Raw genomic sequence first — 614 nt, 5'->3', positions numbered from 1 at the left:
TCCGGAACGGGCCGCTCTCCCGGAGGGTGTTGTTCCCTGGAGCCCCGCGGCTCCCGGCGGTGCTCGGAGGGGTCTCCGTGTCCTTAACGTGAATTTGCCTTTCCCCGCTGCAGGCGCTCCCCGGTGGATCAGGAGGTGCTGCCCCGGTGACCGGAGGTGTGAGGATGGGCCAGAGTTTGGACGGAGGAATTGAGCGAGTTGGAGCCGTCTGTGCTGGGAAGAGGCGGAGCAGAGAAGGGAGCGGAGCTGGGAAGGGTTTGGAGCCCCAGGAAGGGCTGAGGGAGCTGGGAAGGGGCTCAGCCTGGAGAAAAGGGAGATCAGGGGGCCCTTGTGACTCTGCACAGCTCCTGCCAGGAGGGGACAGCCGGGGGGTCGGGCTCTGCTCCAGGGAACAGGGACAGGAGGAGAGGGAGCTGCGTGTTTTGTTTTTTGGGTTTTTTGTTTTGTTTTGTTTTGTTTTTTTTTTTTAATATTATAAATACAAACCAGCCCAGGGCAGCCAGCAGCCCTGTCCCAGCTGGGTTTGTGTGCGTTCTGTGCAGGTCGGAATGGGCCGGCGCTCCTCGGACACGGAGGAGGAGGGCAGGAGCAGGAGGAAGAAGAAGCATCGGCGG

Source organism: Geospiza fortis, unplaced genomic scaffold (assembly GCF_000277835.1).
Source record: "Geospiza fortis unplaced genomic scaffold, GeoFor_1.0 scaffold172, whole genome shotgun sequence".
Lineage (NCBI taxonomy): Eukaryota > Metazoa > Chordata > Aves > Passeriformes > Thraupidae > Geospiza > Geospiza fortis.
The sequence above is the reverse complement of the archived record's forward strand: the minus strand, read 5'-3'. Positions refer to the sequence as shown.